General features: G+C 47.0%; 1 long non-coding RNA gene across 1 annotated transcript in view; it reads right to left on the bottom strand.

The window, feature by feature from the left end:
- Positions 1–544: 544 nt before the first annotated feature.
- LOC123484801 overlaps positions 545–26,492 on the bottom strand; it is a 52,301-nt gene continuing 26,353 nt past the window's right edge. The window contains exons 4-5 of the long non-coding RNA XR_006658709.1: positions 20,364–20,442; positions 545–1,867 (exon numbers count right to left, since the gene is read on the bottom strand). This is a non-coding gene — a long non-coding RNA (uncharacterized LOC123484801). The remainder of the gene's footprint in view (positions 1,868–20,363; positions 20,443–26,492) is intronic.

Genomic DNA, 26,492 nt, shown 5'->3' with positions numbered 1-26,492 from the left:
TGCCTACTCCACTACCATACCCTACTACCATTACCTACTACCATACCTACTACCATACCTACTACCATACCTAGCTACCATACCTACTACCATGCCTACTACCATCCCACTGTACCATACCTACTACCATACCTACTACCACACCTACTACCTACCCACCACCTACCACACCTACTACCGTTTACCTACTACTACCAACCCACTACCATACCTACTACCATACCCACTACCATACCTACCACCACACCACCACCACAACTACTACTACATACCTACTACACCATACCTACTCACCATACCCACTACCACCCACCTACCACTACCACCATACCCTACCACCATACCCACTACTACCATACCTACCACCACATACCTACTACTACCATACCCACTACCACCTACTAATACCATACACCTACCACCATACCTACCACCACACCACTACTACCATACCTTACTACCACCATACCCTACCACCATACCTCCCACTATACCATACTACCACCATACCTACTACTACCATACACCCACAACAACACAGACCTTTTCAGTTTAAACACTTTATTTATGCTTGAATAATTAATTGGATCATCCAGCGCATGTTGGTTGTCATACATATGTTACCAGATCTATCATCAATTAATGCTTTAGGTGGTCTCATATGAATAGATTCAACCTAAGGAAATATGTCACCAAAAACCCCAATAAAAAATACCCCTTTAAACCACAGCAGGTTTAAAACATAACATTACACTGCTAGAATGATTACCAATGACTGGCTTAGAGCCAATACACATGAGAACTGTTAACCCTTTCCAATGTGTCAGTCTACATGATGTATTGGGAGCTCTCATATCTCCACCCCTGTAATAGTAGAGGCATATTCCAACTGTATGTTCCAGAGTTCCCCTCTCTGTCCAGCTGCCACTCTGTGGCGGCTCTGTGTGTTCATGGATGTTTCTTTCAGTCATAGCGACAGAGGAGAGTTCATGGATGTTTCTTTCAGTCATAGTGACAGAGGAGAGTTCATGGATGTTTCTTTCAGTCATAGTGACAGAGGAGAGTTGAGTAGACAGACAGAGATAGAAGTAACACACCCCTTGGCTTATTTCATAATACAGTGTTCGCAAATGAGAAAAAAATAAGTAAAATAAGGTGAATCTCATGCATCAAAATATTAGTAATCTGAGGAAATATGTTCACAGAAGTGATGTTTGAGAGTTGCAGTGGAGTTAGGTTAAAATCAAGCTACCATTTTGATTTTACAAATATTTCCTGCTAATATTTAGACAAGAACATGAGCAGTAACACCCAAGCGTTTTCATAAAGGTGGAATCAATATTGGCATTTCATTCCAATGCTTTGCAAAGCTGTCCTACCAGTGCAGAAAACATTCTATCAGTGACTTACTTCAGAAGTTTTTACTGTGTCATTTATATACAACAAAACCACCCATTGTCATTAAAAAACACAACCACATTATACACCCACCCCAGTGGTTCCAGGACAGAAAATATAAGGCTTGTAGAGGGTGACTCCAAGTGTTCCTCTAATCTGTCAGTCAAACATTCTGTTGTGCCTCATTGGTCAGAGAGATGCTTGGAGGCGTGGCTACTGTTGTCGTGACCCCATGATGGAGCAGACCACACCCCTGTTCTCCCATCACCGTGGTAACAACAGGTCATGACTGGACGCCAGGTCGTTGACAGAAAAGTAAGTTTTTCATGCTCATGCGAAATCAAATAAAGTGGTCTTGCTGTAAAACCATGCGTTAACGTGAAAGCTGCAAACACGTTCTGATTGGCTGTTCTCCTGCTTCAACGTTCCAGTCATCTCCCTTCCAGGAAGTCATGAAACATCAACAAACCTGCAAAACAAAAACACATGATAGGCCACTTAGATCAACATGAGTTGAATTCTCTCACCACTGTGTATGTTGTGAATAGTTTCATGTCTAACTTGATTAACCAACTGCATCAACCAGCTAAACTAACAAGACTGCAAGGCCCTCAGAAAGTGTTTGGGTTTGACTGGGCAGAGTTAGGATAAGACTATATCTGGGCAGGTCACTGTGGGATTAGGGTTAGGGTTTGACTGGGCAGAGTTAGGATAAGACTATATCTGGGCAGGTCACTGTGGGATTAGGGTTAGGGTTTGACTGGGCAGAGTTAGGATAAGACTATATCTGGGCAGGTCACTGTGGGATTAGGGTTAGGGTTTGACTGGGCAGAGTTAGGATAAGACTATATCTGGGCAGGTCACTGTGGGATTAGGGTTAGGGTTTGACTGGGCAGAGTTAGGATAAGACTATATCTGGGCAGGTCACTGTGGGATTAGGGTTAGGGTTTGACTGGGCAGAGTTAGGATAAGACTATATCTGGGCAGGTCACTGTGGGATTAGGGTTTGACTGGGCAGAGTTAGGATAAGACTATATCTGGGCAGGTCACTGTGGGATTAGGGTTAGGGTTTGACTGGGCAGAGTTAGGATAAGACTATATCTGGGCAGGTCACTGTGGGATTAGGGTTAGGGTTTGACTGGGCAGAGTTAGGATAAGACTATATCTGGGCAGGTCACTGTGGGATTAGGGTTAGGGTTTGACTGGGCAGAGTTAGGATAAGACTATATCTGGGCAGGTCACTGTGGGATTAGGGTTAGGGTTTGACTGGGCAGAGTTAGGATAAGACTATATCTGGGCAGGTCACTGTGGGATTAGGGTTAGGGTTTGACTGGGCAGAGTTAGGATAAGACTATATCTGGGCAGGTCACTGTGGGATTAGGGTTAGGGTTTGACTGGGCAGAGTTAGGATAAGACTATATCTGGGCAGGTCACTGTGGGATTAGGGTTAGGGTTTGACTGGGCAGAGTTAGGATAAGACTATATCTGGGCAGGTCACTGTGGGATTAGGGTTAGGGTTTGACTGGGCAGAGTTAGGATAAGACTATATCTGGGCAGGTCACTGTGGGATTAGGGTTAGGGTTTGACTGGGCAGAGTTAGGATAAGACTATATCTGGGCAGGTCACTGTGGGATTAGGGTTTGGGTTTGACTGGGCAGAGTTAGGATAAGACTATATCTGGGCAGGTCACTGTGGGATTAGGGTTAGGGTTTGACTGGGCAGAGTTAGGATAAGACTATATCTGGGCAGGTCACTGTGGGATTAGGGTTAGGGTTTGACTGGGCAGAGTTAGGATAAGACTATATCTGGGCAGGTCACTGTGGGATTAGGGTTTGGGTTTGACTGGGCAGAGTTAGGATAAGACTATATCTGGGCAGGTCACTGTGGGATTAGGGTTAGGGTTTGACTGGGCAGAGTTAGGATAAGACTATATCTGGGCAGGTCACTGTGGGATTAGGGTTAGGGTTTGACTGGGCAGAGTTAGGATAAGACTATATCTGGGCAGGTCACTGTGGGATTAGGGTTAGGGTTTGACTGGGCAGAGTTAGGATAAGACTATATCTGGGCAGGTCACTGTGGGATTAGGGTTAGGGTTTGACTGGGCAGAGTTAGGATAAGACTATATCTGGGCAGGTCACTGTGGGATTAGGGTTTGGGTTTGACTGGGCAGAGTTAGGATAAGACTATATCTGGGCAGGTCACTGTGGGATTAGGGTTAGGGTTTGACTGGGCAGAGTTAGGATAAGACTATATCTGGGCAGGTCACTGTGGGATTAGGGTTAGGGTTTGACTGGGCAGAGTTAGGATAAGACTATATCTGGGCAGGTCACTGTGGGATTAGGGTTAGGGTTTGACTGGGCAGAGTTAGGATAAGACTATATCTGGGCAGGTCACTGTGGGATTAGGGTTTGGGTTTGACTGGGCAGAGTTAGGATAAGACTATATCTGGGCAGGTCACTGTGGGATTAGGGTTTGACTGGGCAGAGTTAGGATAAGACTATATCTGGGCAGGTCACTGTGGGATTAGGGTTAGGGTTTGACTGGGCAGAGTTAGGATAAAACTATATCTGGGCAGGTCACTGTGGGATTAGGGTTTGACTGGGCAGAGTTAGGATAAGACTATATCTGGGCAGGTCACTGTGGGATTAGGGTTAGGGTTTGACTGGGCAGAGTTAGGATAAGACTATATCTGGGCAGGTCACTGTGGGATTAGGGTTAGGGTTTGACTGGGCAGAGTTAGGATAAGACTATATCTGGGCAGGTCACTGTGGGATTAGGGTTAGGGTTTGACTGGGCAGAGTTAGGATAAGACTATATCTGGGCAGGTCACTGTGGGATTAGGGTTAGGGTTTGACTGGGCAGAGTTAGGATAAGACTATATCTGGGCAGGTCACTGTGGGATTAGGGTTAGGGTTTGACTGGGCAGAGTTAGGATAAGACTATATCTGGGCAGGTCACTGTGGGATTAGGGTTAGGGTTTGACTGGGCAGAGTTAGGATAAGACTATATCTGGGCAGGTCACTGTGGGATTAGGGTTAGGGTTTGACTGGGCAGAGTTAGGATAAGACTATATCTGGGCAGGTCACTGTGGGATTAGGGTTGGGTTTGACTGGGCAGAGTTAGGATAAGACTATATCTGGGCAGGTCACTGTGGGATTAGGGTTAGGGTTTGACTGGGCAGAGTTAGGATAAGACTATATCTGGGCAGGTCACTGTGGGATTAGGGTTAGGGTTTGACTGGGCAGAGTTAGGATAAGACTATATCTGGGCAGGTCACTGTGGGATTAGGGTTAGGGTTTGACTGGGCAGAGTTAGGATAAGACTATATCTGGGCAGGTCACTGTGGGATTAGGGTTAGGGTTTGACTGGGCAGAGTTAGGATAAGACTATATCTGGGCAGGTCACTGTGGGATTAGGGTTAGGGTTTGACTGGGCAGAGTTAGGATAAGACTATATCTGGGCAGGTCACTGTGGGATTAGGGTTAGGGTTTGACTGGGCAGAGTTAGGATAAGACTATATCTGGGCAGGTCACTGTGGGATTAGGGTTTGACTGGGCAGAGTTAGGATAAGACTATATCTGGGCAGGTCACTGTGGGATTAGGGTTAGGGTTTGACTGGGCAGAGTTAGGATAAGACTATATCTGGGCAGGTCACTGTGGGATTAGGGTTAGGGTTTGACTGGGCAGAGTTAGGATAAGACTATATCTGGGCAGGTCACTGTGGGATTAGGGTTAGGGTTTGACTGGGCAGAGTTAGGATAAGACTATATCTGGGCAGGTCACTGTGGGATTAGGGTTAGGGTTTGACTGGGCAGAGTTAGGATAAGACTATATCTGGGCAGGTCACTGTGGGATTAGGGTTGGGTTTGACTGGGCAGAGTTAGGATAAGACTATATCTGGGCAGGTCACTGTGGGATTAGGGTTAGGGTTTGACTGGGCAGAGTTAGGATAAGACTATATCTGGGCAGGTCACTGTGGGATTAGGGTTAGGGTTTGACTGGGCAGAGTTAGGATAAGACTATATCTGGGCAGGTCACTGTGGGATTAGGGTTAGGTTTGACTGGGCAGAGTTAGGATAAGACTATATCTGGGCAGGTCACTGTGGGATTAGGGTTAGGGTTTGACTGGGCAGAGTTAGGATAAGACTATATCTGGGCAGGTCACTGTGGGATTAGGGTTAGGGTTTGACTGGGCAGAGTTAGGATAAGACTATATCTGGGCAGGTCACTGTGGGATTAGGGTTAGGGTTTGACTGGGCAGAGTTAGGATAAGACTATATCTGGGCAGGTCACTGTGGGATTAGGGTTTGACTGGGCAGAGTTAGGATAAGACTATATCTGGGCAGGTCACTGTGGGATTAGGGTTAGGGTTTGACTGGGCAGAGTTAGGATAAGACTATATCTGGGCAGGTCACTGTGGGATTAGGGTTAGGGTTTGACTGGGCAGAGTTAGGATAAGACTATATCTGGGCAGGTCACTGTGGGATTAGGGTTAGGGTTTGACTGGGCAGAGTTAGGATAAGACTATATCTGGGCAGGTCACTGTGGGATTAGGGTTAGGGTTTGACTGGGCAGAGTTAGGATAAGACTATATCTGGGCAGGTCACTGTGGGATTAGGGTTAGGGTTTGACTGGGCAGAGTTAGGATAAGACTATATCTGGGCAGGTCACTGTGGGATTAGGGTTAGGGTTTGACTGGGCAGAGTTAGGATAAGACTATATCTGGGCAGGTCACTGTGGGATTAGGGTTAGGGTTTGACTGGGCAGAGTTAGGATAAGACTATATCTGGGCAGGTCACTGTGGGATTAGGGTTAGGGTTTGACTGGGCAGAGTTAGGATAAGACTATATCTGGGCAGGTCACTGTGGGATTAGGGTTAGGGTTTGACTGGGCAGAGTTAGGATAAGACTATATCTGGGCAGGTCACTGTGGGATTAGGGTTAGGGTTTGACTGGGCAGAGTTAGGATAAGACTATATCTGGGCAGGTCACTGTGGGATTAGGGTTAGGGTTTGACTGGGCAGAGTTAGGATAAGACTATATCTGGGCAGGTCACTGTGGGATTAGGGTTAGGGTTTGACTGGGCAGAGTTAGGATAAGACTATATCTGGGCAGGTCACTGTGGGATTAGGGTTAGGGTTTGACTGGGCAGAGTTAGGATAAGACTATATCTGGGCAGGTCACTGTGGGATTAGGGTTAGGGTTTGACTGGGCAGAGTTAGGATAAGACTATATCTGGGCAGGTCACTGTGGGATTAGGGTTAGGGTTTGACTGGGCAGAGTTAGGATAAGACTATATCTGGGCAGGTCACTGTGGGATTAGGGTTAGGGTTTGACTGGGGCAGAGTTAGGATAAGACTATATCTGGGCAGGTCACTGTGGGATTAGGGTTAGGGTTTGACTGGACAGAGTTAGGATAAGACTATATCTGGGCAGGTCACTGTGGGATTAGGGTTAGGGGTTTGACTGGGCAGAGTTAGGATAAGACTATATCTGGGCAGGTCACTGTGGGATTAGGGTTAGGGTTTGACTGGGCAGAGTTAGGATAAGACTATATCTGGGCAGGTCACTGTGGGATTAGGGTTAGGGTTTGACTGGGCAGAGTTAGGATAAGACTATATCTGGGCAGGTCACTGTGGGATTAGGGTTAGGGTTTGACTGGGCAGAGTTAGGATAAGACTATATCTGGGCAGGTCACTGTGGGATTAGGGTTAGGGTTTGACTGGGCAGAGTTAGGATAAGACTATATCTGGGCAGGTCACTGTGGGATTAGGGTTAGGGTTTGACTGGGCAGAGTTAGGATAAGACTATATCTGGGCAGGTCACTGTGGGATTAGGGTTAGGGTTTGACTGGGCAGAGTTAGGATAAGACTATATCTGGGCAGGTCACTGTGGGATTAGGGTTAGGGTTTGACTGGGCAGAGTTAGGATAAGACTATATCTGGGCAGGTCACTGTGGGATTAGGGTTAGGGTTTGACTGGGCAGAGTTAGGATAAGACTATATCTGGGCAGGTCACTGTGGGATTAGGGTTAGGGTTTGACTGGGCAGAGTTAGGATAAGACTATATCTGGGCAGGTCACTGTGGGATTAGGGTTAGGGTTTGACTGGGCAGAGTTAGGATAAGACTATATCTGGGCAGGTCACTGTGGGATTAGGGTTAGGGTTTGACTGGGCAGAGTTAGGATAAGACTATATCTGGGCAGGTCACTGTGGGATTAGGGTTAGGGTTTGACTGGGCAGAGTTAGGATAAGACTATATCTGGGCAGGTCACTGTGGGATTAGGGTTAGGGTTTGACTGGGCAGAGTTAGGATAAGACTATATCTGGGCAGGTCACTGTGGGATTAGGGTTAGGGTTTGACTGGGCAGAGTTAGGATAAGACTATATCTGGGCAGGTCACTGTGGGATTAGGGTTAGGGTTTGACTGGGCAGAGTTAGGATAAGACTATATCTGGGCAGGTCACTGTGGGATTAGGGTTAGGGTTTGACTGGGCAGAGTTAGGATAAGACTATATCTGGGCAGGTCACTGTGGGATTAGGGTTTGACTGGGCAGAGTTAGGATAAGACTATATCTGGGCAGGTCACTGTGGGATTAGGGTTTGACTGGGCAGAGTTAGGATAAGACTATATCTGGGCAGGTCACTGTGGGATTAGGGTTAGGGTTTGACTGGGCAGAGTTAGGATAAGACTATATCTGGGCAGGTCACTGTGGGATTAGGGTTAGGGTTTGACTGGGCAGAGTTAGGATAAGACTATATCTGGGCAGGTCACTGTGGGATTAGGGTTAGGGTTTGACTGGGCAGAGTTAGGATAAGACTATATCTGGGCAGGTCACTGTGGGATTAGGGTTAGGGTTTGACTGGGCAGAGTTAGGATAAGACTATATCTGGGCAGGTCACTGTGGGATTAGGGTTAGGGTTTGACTGGGCAGAGTTAGGATAAGACTATATCTGGGCAGGTCACTGTGGGATTAGGGTTAGGGTTTGACTGGGCAGAGTTAGGATAAGACTATATCTGGGCAGGTCACTGTGGGATTAGGGTTAGGGTTTGACTGGGCAGAGTTAGGATAAGACTATATCTGGGCAGGTCACTGTGGGATTAGGGTTAGGGTTTGACTGGGCAGAGTTAGGATAAGACTATATCTGGGCAGGTCACTGTGGGATTAGGGTTAGGGTTTGACTGGGCAGAGTTAGGATAAGACTATATCTGGGCAGGTCACTGTGGGATTAGGGTTAGGGTTTGACTGGGCAGAGTTAGGATAAGACTATATCTGGGCAGGTCACTGTGGGATTAGGGTTAGGGTTTGACTGGGCAGAGTTAGGATAAGACTATATCTGGGCAGGTCACTGTGGGATTAGGGTTAGGGTTTGACTGGGCAGAGTTAGGATAAGACTATATCTGGGCAGGTCACTGTGGGATTAGGGTTAGGGTTTGACTGGGCAGAGTTAGGATAAGACTATATCTGGGCAGGTCACTGTGGGATTAGGGTTAGGGTTTGACTGGGCAGAGTTAGGATAAGACTATATCTGGGCAGGTCACTGTGGGATTAGGGTTAGGGTTTGACTGGGCAGAGTTAGGATAAGACTATATCTGGGCAGGTCACTGTGGGATTAGGGTTAGGGTTTGACTGGGCAGAGTTAGGATAAGACTATATCTGGGCAGGTCACTGTGGGATTAGGGTTAGGGTTTGACTGGGCAGAGTTAGGATAAGACTATATCTGGGCAGGTCACTGTGGGATTAGGGTTAGGGTTTGACTGGGCAGAGTTAGGATAAGACTATATCTGGGCAGGTCACTGTGGGATTAGGGTTAGGGTTTGACTGGGCAGAGTTAGGATAAGACTATATCTGGGCAGGTCACTGTGGGATTAGGGTTAGGGTTTGACTGGGCAGAGTTAGGATAAGACTATATCTGGGCAGGTCACTGTGGGATTAGGGTTAGGGTTTGACTGGGCAGAGTTAGGATAAGACTATATCTGGGCAGGTCACTGTGGGATTAGGGTTAGGGTTTGACTGGGCAGAGTTAGGATAAGACTATATCTGGGCAGGTCACTGTGGGATTAGGGTTAGGGTTTGACTGGGCAGAGTTAGGATAAGACTATATCTGGGCAGGTCACTGTGGGATTAGGGTTAGGGTTTGACTGGGCAGAGTTAGGATAAGACTATATCTGGGCAGGTCACTGTGGGATTAGGGTTAGGGTTTGACTGGGCAGAGTTAGGATAAGACTATATCTGGGCAGGTCACTGTGGGATTAGGGTTAGGGTTTGACTGGGCAGAGTTAGGATAAGACTATATCTGGGCAGGTCACTGTGGGATTAGGGTTAGGGTTTGACTGGGCAGAGTTAGGATAAGACTATATCTGGGCAGGTCACTGTGGGATTAGGGTTAGGGTTTGACTGGGCAGAGTTAGGATAAGACTATATCTGGGCAGGTCACTGTGGGATTAGGGTTAGGGTTTGACTGGGCAGAGTTAGGATAAGACTATATCTGGGCAGGTCACTGTGGGATTAGGGTTAGGGTTTGACTGGGCAGAGTTAGGATAAGACTATATCTGGGCAGGTCACTGTGGGATTAGGGTTAGGGTTTGACTGGGCAGAGTTAGGATAAGACTATATCTGGGCAGGTCACTGTGGGATTAGGGTTAGGGTTTGACTGGGCAGAGTTAGGATAAGACTATATCTGGGCAGGTCACTGTGGGATTAGGGTTAGGGTTTGACTGGGCAGAGTTAGGATAAGACTATATCTGGGCAGGTCACTGTGGGATTAGGGTTAGGGTTTGACTGGGCAGAGTTAGGATAAGACTATATCTGGGCAGGTCACTGTGGGATTAGGGTTAGGGTTTGACTGGGCAGAGTTAGGATAAGACTATATCTGGGCAGGTCACTGTGGGATTAGGGTTAGGGTTTGACTGGGCAGAGTTAGGATAAGACTATATCTGGGCAGGTCACTGTGGGATTAGGGTTAGGGTTTGACTGGGCAGAGTTAGGATAAGACTATATCTGGGCAGGTCACTGTGGGATTAGGGTTAGGGTTTGACTGGGCAGAGTTAGGATAAGACTATATCTGGGCAGGTCACTGTGGGATTAGGGTTAGGGTTTGACTGGGCAGAGTTAGGATAAGACTATATCTGGGCAGGTCACTGTGGGATTAGGGTTAGGGTTTGACTGGGCAGAGTTAGGATAAGACTATATCTGGGCAGGTCACTGTGGGATTAGGGTTAGGGTTTGACTGGGCAGAGTTAGGATAAGACTATATCTGGGCAGGTCACTGTGGGATTAGGGTTAGGGTTTGACTGGGCAGAGTTAGGATAAGACTATATCTGGGCAGGTCACTGTGGGATTAGGGTTAGGGTTTGACTGGGCAGAGTTAGGATAAGACTATATCTGGGCAGGTCACTGTGGGATTAGGGTTAGGGTTTGACTGGGCAGAGTTAGGATAAGACTATATCTGGGCAGGTCACTGTGGGATTAGGGTTAGGGTTTGACTGGGCAGAGTTAGGATAAGACTATATCTGGGCAGGTCACTGTGGGATTAGGGTTAGGGTTTGACTGGGCAGAGTTAGGATAAGACTATATCTGGGCAGGTCACTGTGGGATTAGGGTTAGGGTTTGACTGGGCAGAGTTAGGATAAGACTATATCTGGGCAGGTCACTGTGGGATTAGGGTTAGGGTTTGACTGGGCAGAGTTAGGATAAGACTATATCTGGGCAGGTCACTGTGGGATTAGGGTTAGGGTTTGACTGGGCAGAGTTAGGATAAGACTATATCTGGGCAGGTCACTGTGGGATTAGGGTTGGGTTTGACTGGGCAGAGTTAGGATAAGACTATATCTGGGCAGGTCACTGTGGGATTAGGGTTAGGGTTTGACTGGGCAGAGTTAGGATAAGACTATATCTGGGCAGGTCACTGTGGGATTAGGGTTAGGGTTTGACTGGGCAGAGTTAGGATAAGACTATATCTGGGCAGGTCACTGTGGGATTAGGGTTAGGGTTTGACTGGGCAGAGTTAGGATAAGACTATATCTGGGCAGGTCACTGTGGGATTAGGGTTAGGGTTTGACTGGGCAGAGTTAGGATAAGACTATATCTGGGCAGGTCACTGTGGGATTAGGGTTAGGGTTTGACTGGGCAGAGTTAGGATAAGACTATATCTGGGCAGGTCACTGTGGGATTAGGGTTAGGGTTTGACTGGGCAGAGTTAGGATAAGACTATATCTGGGCAGGTCACTGTGGGATTAGGGTTAGGGTTTGACTGGGCAGAGTTAGGATAAGACTATATCTGGGCAGGTCACTGTGGGATTAGGGTTAGGGTTTGACTGGGCAGAGTTAGGATAAGACTATATCTGGGCAGGTCACTGTGGGATTAGGGTTAGGGTTTGACTGGGCAGAGTTAGGATAAGACTATATCTGGGCAGGTCACTGTGGGATTAGGGTTAGGGTTTGACTGGGCAGAGTTAGGATAAGACTATATCTGGGCAGGTCACTGTGGGATTAGGGTTAGGGTTTGACTGGGCAGAGTTAGGATAAGACTATATCTGGGCAGGTCACTGTGGGATTAGGGTTAGGGTTTGACTGGGCAGAGTTAGGATAAGACTATATCTGGGCAGGTCACTGTGGGATTAGGGTTAGGGTTTGACTGGGCAGAGTTAGGATAAGACTATATCTGGGCAGGTCACTGTGGGATTAGGGTTAGGGTTTGACTGGGCAGAGTTAGGATAAGACTATATCTGGGCAGGTCACTGTGGGATTAGGGTTAGGGTTTGACTGGGCAGAGTTAGGATAAGACTATATCTGGGCAGGTCACTGTGGGATTAGGGTTAGGGTTTGACTGGGCAGAGTTAGGATAAGACTATATCTGGGCAGGTCACTGTGGGATTAGGGTTAGGGTTTGACTGGGCAGAGTTAGGATAAGACTATATCTGGGCAGGTCACTGTGGGATTAGGGTTAGGGTTTGACTGGGCAGAGTTAGGATAAGACTATATCTGGGCAGGTCACTGTGGGATTAGGGTTAGGGTTTGACTGGGCAGAGTTAGGATAAGACTATATCTGGGCAGGTCACTGTGGGATTAGGGTTAGGGTTTGACTGGGCAGAGTTAGGATAAGACTATATCTGGGCAGGTCACTGTGGGATTAGGGTTAGGGTTTGACTGGGCAGAGTTAGGATAAGACTATATCTGGGCAGGTCACTGTGGGATTAGGGTTAGGGTTTGACTGGGCAGAGTTAGGATAAGACTATATCTGGGCAGGTCACTGTGGGATTAGGGTTAGGGTTTGACTGGGCAGAGTTAGGATAAGACTATATCTGGGCAGGTCACTGTGGGATTAGGGTTAGGGTTTGACTGGGCAGAGTTAGGATAAGACTATATCTGGGCAGGTCACTGTGGGATTAGGGTTAGGGTTTGACTGGGCAGAGTTAGGATAAGACTATATCTGGGCAGGTCACTGTGGGATTAGGGTTAGGGTTTGACTGGGCAGAGTTAGGATAAGACTATATCTGGGCAGGTCACTGTGGGATTAGGGTTAGGGTTTGACTGGGCAGAGTTAGGATAAGACTATATCTGGGCAGGTCACTGTGGGATTAGGGTTAGGGTTTGACTGGGCAGAGTTAGGATAAGACTATATCTGGGCAGGTCACTGTGGGATTAGGGTTAGGGTTTGACTGGGCAGAGTTAGGATAAGACTATATCTGGGCAGGTCACTGTGGGATTAGGGTTTGACTGGGCAGAGTTAGGATAAGACTATATCTGGGCAGGTCACTGTGGGATTAGGGTTAGGGTTTGACTGGGCAGAGTTAGGATAAGACTATATCTGGGCAGGTCACTGTGGGATTAGGGTTAGGGTTTGACTGGGCAGAGTTAGGATAAGACTATATCTGGGCAGGTCACTGTGGGATTAGGGTTAGGGTTTGACTGGGCAGAGTTAGGATAAGACTATATCTGGGCAGGTCACTGTGGGATTAGGGTTAGGGTTTGACTGGGCAGAGTTAGGATAAGACTATATCTGGGCAGGTCACTGTGGGATTAGGGTTAGGGTTTGACTGGGCAGAGTTAGGATAAGACTATATCTGGGCAGGTCACTGTGGGATTAGGGTTAGGGTTTGACTGGGCAGAGTTAGGATAAGACTATATCTGGGCAGGTCACTGTGGGATTAGGGTTAGGGTTTGACTGGGCAGAGTTAGGATAAGACTATATCTGGGCAGGTCACTGTGGGATTAGGGTTAGGGTTTGACTGGGCAGAGTTAGGATAAGACTATATCTGGGCAGGTCACTGTGGGATTAGGGTTAGGGTTTGACTGGGCAGAGTTAGGATAAGACTATATCTGGGCAGGTCACTGTGGGATTAGGGTTAGGGTTTGACTGGGCAGAGTTAGGATAAGACTATATCTGGGCAGGTCACTGTGGGATTAGGGTTAGGGTTTGACTGGGCAGAGTTAGGATAAGACTATATCTGGGCAGGTCACTGTGGGATTAGGGTTAGGGTTTGACTGGGCAGAGTTAGGATAAGACTATATCTGGGCAGGTCACTGTGGGATTAGGGTTAGGGTTTGACTGGGCAGAGTTAGGATAAGACTATATCTGGGCAGGTCACTGTGGGATTAGGGTTAGGGTTTGACTGGGCAGAGTTAGGATAAGACTATATCTGGGCAGGTCACTGTGGGATTAGGGTTAGGGTTTGACTGGGCAGAGTTAGGATAAGACTATATCTGGGCAGGTCACTGTGGGATTAGGGTTAGGGTTTGACTGGGCAGAGTTAGGATAAGACTATATCTGGGCAGGTCACTGTGGGATTAGGGTTAGGGTTTGACTGGGCAGAGTTAGGATAAGACTATATCTGGGCAGGTCACTGTGGGATTAGGGTTAGGGTTTGACTGGGCAGAGTTAGGATAAGACTATATCTGGGCAGGTCACTGTGGGATTAGGGTTAGGGTTTGACTGGGCAGAGTTAGGATAAGACTATATCTGGGCAGGTCACTGTGGGATTAGGGTTAGGGTTTGACTGGGCAGAGTTAGGATAAGACTATATCTGGGCAGGTCACTGTGGGATTAGGGTTAGGGTTTGACTGGGCAGAGTTAGGATAAGACTATATCTGGGCAGGTCACTGTGGGATTAGGGTTAGGGTTTGACTGGGCAGAGTTAGGATAAGACTATATCTGGGCAGGTCACTGTGGGATTAGGGTTAGGGTTTGACTGGGCAGAGTTAGGATAAGACTATATCTGGGCAGGTCACTGTGGGATTAGGGTTAGGGTTTGACTGGGCAGAGTTAGGATAAGACTATATCTGGGCAGGTCACTGTGGGATTAGGGTTAGGGTTTGACTGGGCAGAGTTAGGATAAGACTATATCTGGGCAGGTCACTGTGGGATTAGGGGTTAGGGTTTGACTGGGCAGAGTTAGGATAAGACTATATCTGGGCAGGTCACTGTGGGATTAGGGTTAGGGTTTGACTGGGCAGAGTTAGGATAAGACTATATCTGGGCAGGTCACTGTGGGATTAGGGTTAGGGTTTGACTGGGCAGAGTTAGGATAAGACTATATCTGGGCAGGTCACTGTGGGATTAGGGTTAGGGTTTGACTGGGCAGAGTTAGGATAAGACTATATCTGGGCAGGTCACTGTGGGATTAGGGTTAGGGTTTGACTGGGCAGAGTTAGGATAAGACTATATCTGGGCAGGTCACTGTGGGATTAGGGTTAGGGTTTGACTGGGCAGAGTTAGGATAAGACTATATCTGGGCAGGTCACTGTGGGATTAGGGTTAGGGTTTGACTGGGCAGAGTTAGGATAAGACTATATCTGGGCAGGTCACTGTGGGATTAGGGTTAGGGTTTGACTGGGCAGAGTTAGGATAAGACTATATCTGGGCAGGTCACTGTGGGATTAGGGTTAGGGTTTGACTGGGCAGAGTTAGGATAAGACTATATCTGGGCAGGTCACTGTGGGATTAGGGTTAGGGTTTGACTGGGCAGAGTTAGGATAAGACTATATCTGGGCAGGTCACTGTGGGATTAGGGTTAGGGTTTGACTGGGCAGAGTTAGGATAAGACTATATCTGGGCAGGTCACTGTGGGATTAGGGTTAGGGTTTGACTGGGCAGAGTTAGGATAAGACTATATCTGGGCAGGTCACTGTGGGATTAGGGTTAGGGTTTGACTGGGCAGAGTTAGGATAAGACTATATCTGGGCAGGTCACTGTGGGATTAGGGTTAGGGTTTGACTGGGCAGAGTTAGGATAAGACTATATCTGGGCAGGTCACTGTGGGATTAGGGTTAGGGTTTGACTGGGCAGAGTTAGGATAAGACTATATCTGGGCAGGTCACTGTGGGATTAGGGTTAGGGTTTGACTGGGCAGAGTTAGGATAAGACTATATCTGGGCAGGTCACTGTGGGATTAGGGTTAGGGTTTGACTGGGCAGAGTTAGGATAAGACTATATCTGGGCAGGTCACTGTGGGATTAGGGTTAGGGTTTGACTGGGCAGAGTTAGGATAAGACTATATCTGGGCAGGTCACTGTGGGATTAGGGTTAGGGTTTGACTGGGCAGAGTTAGGATAAGACTATATCTGGGCAGGTCACTGTGGGATTAGGGTTAGGGTTTGACTGGGCAGAGTTAGGATAAGACTATATCTGGGCAGGTCACTGTGGGATTAGGGTTAGGGTTTGACTGGGCAGAGTTAGGATAAGACTATATCTGGGCAGGTCACTGTGGGATTAGGGTTAGGGTTTGACTGGGCAGAGTTAGGATAAGACTATATCTGGGCAGGTCACTGTGGGATTAGGGTTAGGGTTTGACTGGGCAGAGTTAGGATAAGACTATATCTGGGCAGGTCACTGTGGGATTAGGGTTAGGGTTTGACTGGGCAGAGTTAGGATAAGACTATATCTGGGCAGGTCACTGTGGGATTAGGGTTAGGGTTTGACTGGGCAGAGTTAGGATAAGACTATATCTGGGCAGGTCACTGTGGGATTAGGGTTAGGGTTTGACTGGGCAGAGTTAGGATAAGACTATATCTGGGCAGGTCACTGTGGGATTAGGGTTAGGGTTTGACTGGGCAGAGTTAGGATAAGACTATATCTGGGCAGGTCACTGTGGGATTAGGGTTAGGGTTTGACTGGGCAGAGTTAGGATAAGACTATATCTGGGCAGGTCACTGTGGGATTAGGGTTAGGGTTTGACTGGGCAGAGTTAGGATAAGACTATATCTGGGCAGGTCACTGTGGGATTAGGGTTAGGGTTTGACTGGGCAGAGTTAGGATAAGACTATATCTGGGCAGGTCACTGTGGGATTAGGGTTAGGGTTTGACTGGGCAGAGTTAGGATAAGACTATATCTGGGCAGGTCACTGTGGGATTAGGGTTAGGGTTTGACTGGGCAGAGTTAGGATAAGACTATATCTGGGCAGGTCACTGTGGGATTAGGGTTAGGGTTTGACTGGGCAGAGTTAGGATAAGACTATATCTGGGCAGGTCACTGTGGGATTAGGGTTAGGGTTTGACTGGGCAGAGTTAGGATAAGACTATATCTGGGCAGGTCACTGTGGGATTAGGGTTAGGGTTTGACTGGGCAGAGTTAGGATAAGACTATATCTGGGCAGGTCACTGTGGGATTAGGGTTAGGGTTTGACTGGGCAGAGTTAGGATAAGACTATATCTGGGCAGGTCACTGTGGGATTAGGGTTAGGGTTTGACTGGGCAGAGTTAGGATAAGACTATATCTGGGCAGGTCACTGTGGGATTAGGGTTAGGGTTTGACTGGGCAGAGTTAGGATAAGACTATATCTGGGCAGGTCACTGTGGGATTAGGGTTAGGGTTTGACTGGGCAGAGTTAGGATAAGACTATATCTGGGCAGGTCACTGTGGGATTAGGGTTAGGGTTTGACTGGGCAGAGTTAGGATAAGACTATATCTGGGCAGGTCACTGTGGGATTAGGGTTAGGGTTTGACTGGGCAGAGTTAGGATAAGACTATATCTGGGCAGGTCACTGTGGGATTAGGGTTAGGGTTTGACTGGGCAGAGTTAGGATAAGACTATATCTGGGCAGGTCACTGTGGGATTAGGGTTAGGGTTTGACTGGGCAGAGTTAGGATAAGACTATATCTGGGCAGGTCACTGTGGGATTAGGGTTAGGGTTTGACTGGGCAGAGTTAGGATAAGACTATATCTGGGCAGGTCACTGTGGGATTAGGGTTAGGGTTTGACTGGGCAGAGTTAGGATAAGACTATATCTGGGCAGGTCACTGTGGGATTAGGGTTAGGGTTTGACTGGGCAGAGTTAGGATAAGACTATATCTGGGCAGGTCACTGTGGGATTAGGGTTAGGGTTTGACTGGGCAGAGTTAGGATAAGACTATATCTGGGCAGGTCACTGTGGGATTAGGGTTAGGGTTTGACTGGGCAGAGTTAGGATAAGACTATATCTGGGCAGGTCACTGTGGGATTAGGGTTAGGGTTTGACTGGGCAGAGTTAGGATAAGACTATATCTGGGCAGGTCACTGTGGGATTAGGGTTAGGGTTTGACTGGGCAGAGTTAGGATAAGACTATATCTGGGCAGGTCACTGTGGGATTAGGGTTAGGGTTTGACTGGGCAGAGTTAGGATAAGACTATATCTGGGCAGGTCACTGTGGGATTAGGGTTAGGGTTTGACTGGGCAGAGTTAGGATAAGACTATATCTGGGCAGGTCACTGTGGGATTAGGGGTTAGGGTTTGACTGGGCAGAGTTAGGATAAGACTATATCTGGGCAGGTCACTGTGGGATTAGGGTTAGGGTTTGACTGGGCAGAGTTAGGATAAGACTATATCTGGGCAGGTCACTGTGGGATTAGGGTTAGGGTTTGACTGGGCAGAGTTAGGATAAGACTATATCTGGGCAGGTCACTGTGGGATTAGGGTTAGGGTTTGACTGGGCAGAGTTAGGATAAGACTATATCTGGGCAGGTCACTGTGGGATTAGGGTTAGGGTTTGACTGGGCAGAGTTAGGATAAGACTATATCTGGGCAGGTCACTGTGGGATTAGGGTTAGGGTTTGACTGGGCAGAGTTAGGATAAGACTATATCTGGGCAGGTCACTGTGGGATTAGGGTTAGGGTTTGACTGGGCAGAGTTAGGATAAGACTATATCTGGGCAGGTCACTGTGGGATTAGGGTTAGGGTTTGACTGGGCAGAGTTAGGATAAGACTATATCTGGGCAGGTCACTGTGGGATTAGGGTTAGGGTTTGACTGGGCAGAGTTAGGATAAGACTATATCTGGGCAGGTCACTGTGGGATTAGGGTTAGGGTTTGACTGGGCAGAGTTAGGATAAGACTATATCTGGGCAGGTCACTGTGGGATTAGGGTTAGGGTTTGACTGGGCAGAGTTAGGATAAGACTATATCTGGGCAGGTCACTGTGGGATTAGGGTTAGGGTTTGACTGGGCAGAGTTAGGATAAGACTATATCTGGGCAGGTCACTGTGGGATTAGGGTTAGGGTTTGACTGGGCAGAGTTAGGATAAGACTATATCTGGGCAGGTCACTGTGGGATTAGGGTTAGGGTTTGACTGGGCAGAGTTAGGATAAGACTATATCTGGGCAGGTCACTGTGGGATTAGGGTTAGGGTTTGACTGGGCAGAGTTAGGATAAGACTATATCTGGGCAGGTCACTGTGGGATTAGGGTTAGGGTTTGACTGGGCAGAGTTAGGATAAGACTATATCTGGGCAGGTCACTGTGGGATTAGGGTTAGGGTTTGACTGGGCAGAGTTAGGATAAGACTATATCTGGGCAGGTCACTGTGGGATTAGGGTTAGGGTTTGACTGGGCAGAGTTAGGATAAGACTATATCTGGGCAGGTCACTGTGGGATTAGGGTTAGGGTTTGACTGGGCAGAGTTAGGATAAGACTATATCTGGGCAGGTCACTGTGGGATTAGGGTTAGGGTTTGACTGGGCAGAGTTAGGATAAGACTATATCTGGGCAGGTCACTGTGGGATTAGGGTTAGGGTTTGACTGGGCAGAGTTAGGATAAGACTATATCTGGGCAGGTCACTGTGGGATTAGGGTTAGGGTTTGACTGGGAAGGTACAATCTACACCTGATGTATTCGGTGCATGTGACAAATAAAATTTGATATGGAGCTGAGTTAGCATGTTGTCAGTAGGATCACATCTCTATGGGGCTGAGTTAGCATGTTGTCAGTAGGGCCACATCTCTATGGGGCTGAGTTAGCATGTTGTCAGTAGGGCCACATCTCTATGGGGCTGAGTTAGCATGTTGTCAGTAGGATCACATCTCTATGGGGCTGTTAGCATGTTGTCAGTAGGATCACATCTCTATGGGGCTGAGTTAGCATGTTGTCAGTAGGATCACATCTCTATGGGGCTGAGTTAGCATGTTGTCAGTAGGATCACATCTCTATGGGGCTGAGTTAGCATGTTGTCAGTAGGATCACATCTCTATGGGGCTGAGTTAGCATGTTGTCAGTAGGATCCCACATCTCTATGGGGCTGAGTTAGCATGTTGTCAGTAGGATCACATCTCCATGGGGCTGAGTTAGCATGTTGTCAGTAGGGCCACATCTCTATGGGGCTGAGTTAGCATGTTGTCAGTAGGATCCACATCTCTATGGGGCTGAGTTAGCATGTTGTCAGTAGGATCACATCTCTATGGGGCTGAGTTAGCATGTTGTCAGTAGGATCACATCTCTATGGGGCTGAGTTAGCATGTTGTCAGTAGGATCACATCTCTATGGGGCTGAGTTAGCATGTTGTCAGTAGGATCACATCTCCATGGGCTGTTAGCATGTTGTCAGTAGGATCACATCTCTATGGGGCTGAGTTAGCATGTTGTCAGTAGGATCACATCTCTATGGGGCTGAGTTAGCATGTTGTCAGTAGGATCACATCTCTATGGGGCTGAGTTAGCATGTGATCCCCATTTCCCTCCACACCGGTTCAGTCCTGAGTTCCATACTAGTACGTACCAGGTTGAGCACACGACTGTTACCATTCACCCTTTTTCCCTTCCTTCTTTTCCCCCGTCGATCCTGAGCCTTCTCCGGACTGCAACACAGAGAGAGAGAGAGAGAGAAAGAGAGAGGGGTTAGACAGGACAATGACAGAATGAGGGGCAGGCCTGCAGAACACACAGAAACACCAGGCAGACTGGAACTCTTCTAAGGCAGTGTCCTGCAGAACACACAGAAACACCAGGCAGACTGGAACTCTTCTAAGGCAGTGTCCTGCAGAACACACAGAAACACCAGGCAGACTGGAACTCTTCTAAGGCAGTGTCCTGCAGAACACACAGAAACACCAGGCAGACTGGAACTCTTCTAAGGCAGTGTCCTGGACATGCTGAAAGAAAAAAGAAAGTGAGTTCTTCATTCACAACATCCAGCTGATTGACATCCCTCCATCATCAGTTTTATAGTCTGACCAGCACACACTGACAGTCCAATGACATCACACTGACAGCAGGTCAGTCCCTCCATCATCAGTTTTATAGTCTGACCAGCACACACTGACAGTCCAATGACATCACACTGACAGCAGGTCAGTCCCTCCATCATCAGTTTTATAGTCTGACCAGCACAAACTGACAGTCCAATGACATCACACTGACAGCAGGTCAGTCCCTCCATCATCAGTTTTATAGTCTGACCAGCACACACTGGCAGTCCAATGACATCACACTGACAGCAGGTCAGTCCCTCCATCATCAGTTTTATAGTCTGACCAGCACAAACTGACAGTCCAATGACATCACACTGACAGCAGGTCAGATGGAGCTCTCTGATCGGTTCACGTTGAACTGAGCTGTCTGACAACAGCACTCCACAGCACTCCACAGCACTCCACAGAACTCCACAGCACTCCACAGCACTCCACAGAACTCCACAGCACTCCACAGAACTCCACAGCACTCCACAGCACTCCACAGAACTCCACAGCACTCCACAGCACTCCACAGAACTCCACAGAACTCCACAGCACTCCACAGAACTCCACAGCACTCCACAGAACTCCACAGCACTCCACAGAACTCCACAGCACTCCACAGAACTCCACAGCACTCCACAGCACTCCACAGAACTCCACAGAACTCCACAGCACTCCACAGCACTCCACAGCACTCCACACTGCTAGTGTAGTCATCTACGATTCAGGTCAAACCCACAGCAATCCACTACTAGTCTACTGTTAGTGTCTACTGTCTAGTTGGAACTCTCTCCACTACTAGTCTCCACTACTAGTCTACTGTTAGTGTCTACTGTCTAGTTGGAACTCTCTCCACTACTAGTCTCCACTACTAGTCTACTGTTAGTGTCTACTGTCTAGTTGGAACTCTCTCCACTACTAGTCTACTGTTAGTGACCACTGTCTAGTTGGAACTCTCTCCACTACTAGTCTACTGTTAGTGTCTACTGTCTAGTTGGAACTCTCTCCACTACTAGTCTCCACTACTAGTCTACTGTTAGTGACTACTGTCTAGTTGGAACTCTCTCCACTACTAGTCTCCACTACTAGTCTACTGTTAGTGACTACTGTCTAGTTGGAACTCTCTCCACTACTAGTCTCCACTACTAGTCTACTGTTAGTGTCTACTGTCTAGTTGGAACTCTCTCCACTACTAGTCTACTGTTAGTGACTACTGTCTAGTTGGAACTCTCTCCACTACTAGTCTACTGTTAGTGTCTACTGTCTAGTTGGAACTCTCTCCACTACTAGTCTCCACTACTAGTCTACTGTTAGTGTCTACTGTCTAGTTGGAACTCTCTCCACTACTAGTCTCCACTACTAGTCTACTGTTAGTGACTACTGTCTAGTTGGAACTCTCTCCACTACTAGTCTCCACTACTAGTCTACTGTTAGTGTCTACTGTCTAGTTGGAACTCTCTCCACTACTAGTCTACTGTTAGTGTCTACTGTCTAGTTGGAACTCTCTCCACTACTAGTCTACTGTTAGTGTCTACTGTCTAGTTGGAACTCTCTCCACTACTAGTCTCCACTACTAGTCTACTGTTAGTGACTACTGTCTAGTTGGAACTCTCTCCACTACTAGTCTACTGTTAGTGTCTACTGTCTAGTTGGAACTCTCTCCACTACTAGTCTCCACTACTAGTCTACTGTTAGTGTCTACTGTCTAGTTGGAACTCTCTCCACTACTAGTCTCCACTACTAGTCTACTGTTAGTGACTACTGTCTAGTTGGAACTCTCTCCACTACTAGTCTCCACTACTAGTCTACTGTTAGTGTCTACTGTCTAGTTGGAACTCTCTCCACTACTAGTCTACTGTTAGTGTCTACTGTCTAGTTGGAACTCTCTCCACTACTAGTCTACTGTTAGTGTCTACTGTCTAGTTGGAACTCTCTCCACTACTAGTCTCCACTACTAGTCTACTGTTAGTGACTACTGTCTAGTTGGAACTCTCTCCACTACTAGTCTCCACTACTAGTCTACTGTTAGTGTCTACTGTCTAGTTGGAACTCTCTCCACTACTAGTCTCCACTACTAGTCTACTGTTAGTGTCTACTGTCTAGTTGGAACTCTCTCCACTACTAGTCTCCACTACTAGTCTACTGTTAGTGTCTACTGTCTAGTTGGAACTCTCTCCACTACTAGTCTCACTACTAGTCTACTGTTAGTGTCTACTGTCTAGTTGGAACTCTCTCCACTACTAGTCTCCTAGTCCTGTTAGTGTCTACTGTCTAGTTGGAACTCTCTCCACTACTAGTCTCCACTACTAGTCTACTGTTAGTGTCTACTGTCTAGTTGGAACTCTCTCCACTACTAGTCTCCACTACTAGTCTACTGTTAGTGTCTACTGTCTAGTTGGAACTCTCTCCACTACTAGTCTCCACTACTAGTCTACTGTTAGTGTCTACTGTCTAGTTGGAACTCTCTCCACTACTAGTCTCCACTACTAGTCTACTGTTAGTGTCTACTGTCTAGTTGGAACTCTCTCCACTACTAGTCTACTGTTAGTGTCTACTGTCTAGTTGGAACTCTCTCCACTACTAGTCTACTGTTAGTGTCTACTGTCTAGTTGGAACTCTCTCCACTACTAGTCTCCACTACTAGTCTACTGTTAGTGTCTACTGTCTAGTTGGAACTCTCTCCACTACTAGTCTCCACTACTAGTCTACTGTTAGTGTCTACTGTCTAGTTGGAACTCTCTCCACTACTAGTCTCCACTACTAGTCTACTGTTAGTGTCTACTGTCTAGTTGGAACTCTCTCCACTACTAGTCTACTGTTAGTGTCTACTGTCTAGTTGGAACTCTCTCCACTACTAGTCTCCACTACTAGTCTACTGTTAGTGTCTACTGTCTAGTTGGAACTCTCTCCACTACTAGTCTACTGTTAGTGTCTACTGTCTAGTTGGAACTCTCTCCACTACTAGTCTCCACTACTAGTCTACTGTTAGTGTCTACTGTCTAGTTGGAACTCTCTCCACTACTAGTCTCCACTACTAGTCTACTGTTAGTGTCTACTGTCTAGTTGGAACTCTCTCCACTACTAGTCTACTGTTAGTGTCTACTGTCTAGTTGGAACTCTCTCCACTACTAGTCTCCACTACTAGTCTACTGTTAGTGTCTACTGTCTAGTTGGAACTCTCTCCACTACTAGTCTCCACTACTAGTCTACTGTTAGTGTCTACTGTCTAGTTGGAACTCTCTCCACTACTAGTCTCCACTACTAGTCTACTGTTAGTGTCTACTGTCTAGTTGGAACTCTCTCCTCTAGTCTCCACTACTAGTCTACTGTTAGTGTCTACTGTCTAGTTGGAACTCTCTCCACTACTAGTCTCCACTACTAGTCTACTGTTAGTGACTACTGTCTAGTTGGAACTCTCTCCACTACTAGTCTACTGTTAGTGTCTACTGTCTAGTTGGAACTCTCTCGCCACTACTAGTCTACTGTTAGTGTCTACTGTCTAGTTGGAACTCTCTCCACTACTAGTCTCCACTACTAGTCTACTGTTAGTGTCTACTGTCTAGTTGGAACTCTCTCCACTACTAGTCTACTGTTAGTGTCTACTGTCTAGTTGGAACTCTCTCCACTACTAGTCTACTGTTAGTGTCTACTGTCTAGTTGGAACTCTCTCCACTACTAGTCTCCACTACTAGTCTACTGTTAGTGTCTACTGTCTAGTTGGAACTCTCTCACTACTAGTCTCCACTACTAGTCTACTGTTAGTGTCTACTGTCTAGTTGGAACTCTCTCCACTACTAGTCTCCACTACTAGTCTACTGTTAGTGTCTACTGTCTAGTTGGAACTCTCTCCACTACTAGTCTACTGTTAGTGTCTACTGTCTAGTTGGAACTCTCTCCACTACTAGTCTCCACTACTAGTCTACTGTTAGTGTCTACTGTCTAGTTGGAACTCTCTCCACTACTAGTCTACTGTTAGTGTCTACTGTCTAGTTGGAACTCTCTCCACTACTAGTCTCACTAGTCTACTGTTAGTGTCTACTGTCTAGTTGGAACTCTCTCCACTACTAGTCTCCACTACTAGTCTACTGTTAGTGTCTACTGTCTAGTTGGAACTCTCTCCACTACTAGTCTCCACTACTAGTCTACTGTTAGTGTCTACTGTCTAGTTGGAACTCTCTCCACTACTAGTCTCCACTACTAGTCTACTGTTAGTGTCTACTGTCTAGTTGGAACTCTCTCCACTACTAGTCTCACTGTTAGTGTCTACTGTCTAGTTGGAACTCTCTCCACTACTAGTCTCCACTACTAGTTCTACTGTTATACTGTCTAGTTGGAACTCTCTCCACTACTAGTCTACTGTTAGTGTCTACTGTCTAGTTGGAACTCTCTCCACTACTAGTCTACTGTTAGTGTCTACTGTCTAGTTGGAACTCTCTCCACTACTAGTCTCCACTACTAGTCTACTGTTAGTGTCTACTGTCTAGTTGGAACTCTCTCCACTACTAGTCTCCACTACTAGTCTACTGTTAGTGTCTACTGTCTAGTTGGAACTCTCTCCACTACTAGTCTCCACTACTAGTCTACTGTTAGTGTCTACTGTCTAGTTGGAACTCTCTCCACTACTAGTCTCCACTGCTAGTCTACTGTTAGTGTCTACTGTCTAGTTGGAACTCTCTCCACTATATCTCCACTACTAGTCTAACTGTTAGTGTCTACTGTCTAGTTGGAACTCTCTCCACTACTAGTCTACTGTTAGTGTCTACTGTCTAGTTGGACTCTCTCCACTACTAGTCTACTGTTAGTGTCTACTGTCTAGTTGGAACTCTCTCCACTACTAGTCTCCACTACTAGTCTACTGTTAGTGTCTACTGTCTAGTTGGAACTCTCTCCACTACTAGTCTCCACTACTAGTCTACTGTTAGTGTCTACTGTCTAGTTGGAACTCTCTCCACTACTAGTCTCCACTACTAGTCTACTGTTAGTGTCTACTGTCTAGTTGGAACTCTCTCCACTACTAGTCTCCACTACTAGTCTACTGTTAGTGTCTACTGTCTAGTTGGAACTCTCTCCACTACTAGTCTCACTAGTCTACTGTTAGTGTCTACTGTCTAGTTGGAACTCTCTCCACTACTAGTCTACTGTTAGTGTCTACTGTCTAGTTGGAACTCTCTCCTCTCCACTACTAGTCTACTGTTAGTGTCTACTGTCTAGTTGGAACTCTCTCCACTACTAGTCTCCACTACTAGTCTACTGTTAGTGTCTACTGTCTAGTTGGAACTCTCTCCACTACTAGTCTCCACTACTAGTCTACTGTTAGTGTCTACTGTCTAGTTGGAACTCTCTCCACTACTAGTCTCCACTACTAGTCTACTGTTAGTGTCTACTGTCTAGTTGGAACTCTCTCCAAACTACTAGTCTACTGTTAGTGTCTACTGTCTAGTTGGAACTCTCTCCACTACTAGTCTCCACTACTAGTCTACTGTTAGTGACTACTGTCTAGTTGGAACTCTCTCCACTACTAGTCTACTGTTAGTGTCTACTGTCTAGTTGGAACTCTCTCCCACTACTAGTCTACTGTTAGTGTCTACTGTCTAGTTGGAACTCTCTCCACTACTAGTCTCCTACTAGTCTACTGTTAGTGTCTACTGTCTAGTTGGAACTCTCTCCACTAC

Source organism: Coregonus clupeaformis, unplaced genomic scaffold, assembly GCF_020615455.1.
Source record: "Coregonus clupeaformis isolate EN_2021a unplaced genomic scaffold, ASM2061545v1 scaf0468, whole genome shotgun sequence".
NCBI lineage: Eukaryota > Metazoa > Chordata > Actinopteri > Salmoniformes > Salmonidae > Coregonus > Coregonus clupeaformis.
Note: the sequence above shows the minus strand (reverse complement) of the source record. Positions and strands in the feature narration are given on the sequence as shown.